Genomic DNA, 1,201 nt, shown 5'->3' with positions numbered 1-1,201 from the left:
ATTGTAACAAATCTATGCATGTCATCACCAGTATTCAAACAATGGAATTAAAAGCACCATGCTGCATCTTTCTCCGTCCCATATCGGAGAGATATGTATATAAATATATATATATATATATAACACGATCCTTTACAAGGATAAATACTTTTCGGATGTCCAATCGATATCATAACACGATCCTTGACCCAATAATGTGTTCGAAATTATTTTACGTCAATATCACGACCTTAGACCCATATACGTATCCGAAACTCATATCAATAATCATGTATATAATTCATCTCATATCTATAAACCATAGCGAATTCATGAGGCATAACATCTCTATGAGCTATAAATCATGTCTATAATCATCTCACATATAGGAGGCATCTCACTTCTAGAAGGCATAATGCATCAATGAAGCATAACTCATAACTATGGAGCATGTCACATCTATAAAACATCTCATATCTATATGTAATATATCATGACTATGAGGAATATCATCTTTATAGGCCAATTATCACATCTAAAAGAAATACCATCTCTATAGGCCAATTATCACATCTAAGAGGAAATAACATCTCTAAAGGCCCAATATCATGTCTAAGAGGAAATAACATCCCTAAAGGCTCAATATCATATCTAAGAGACAATAACATCTCTAACGGATCAATTTCATGTCTAAGCGAAAATAATATCTCTAAAGGCCCAATATCACTTCTATAAGGAATATCATGGCCATAAGCCATTAGTCATAATTCGAGGTAAGTCATCATAATTTACTAAGTCACGAAATAAAGTTATTCTAAAGGCTCAATAGTCTTAACTATGCCTAGCATCTGCAACTAAGTCCACAAGGGCTAACACAAGTCTTGGCCTAAGTGGACTAGACAAATCCACTTCTAATCCTCAATTTCCATATTTAGGCAACTTATACCCTAAACTAGAATAAGTTATCTAGTTCAACTTCTAGATGTCAAGTAAGCCATAATCAATCCTAAGATAGGAACTTCATGTAGAAACATAGGCATTTAAGTCAATTCCACCTAATTACGGTTTCAAGATCACTAGAGTAGTCCAAATAAAGTTGATCATACTAACCATGATTCCAACACTTAAGCCACATCCCAAACCTAGCATCACGTCAAATCTATTTTAAGAATTAGTTCAAGCTAGGGAGAATATAATATTATTATGAAAGGTAATAAACATT

The sequence above is a fragment of the Capsicum annuum genome, chromosome 10, assembly GCF_002878395.1.
Source record: "Capsicum annuum cultivar UCD-10X-F1 chromosome 10, UCD10Xv1.1, whole genome shotgun sequence".
NCBI classification, from domain to species: Eukaryota; Viridiplantae; Streptophyta; class Magnoliopsida; order Solanales; family Solanaceae; genus Capsicum; species Capsicum annuum.
This window is presented reverse-complemented; position numbering follows the sequence as displayed.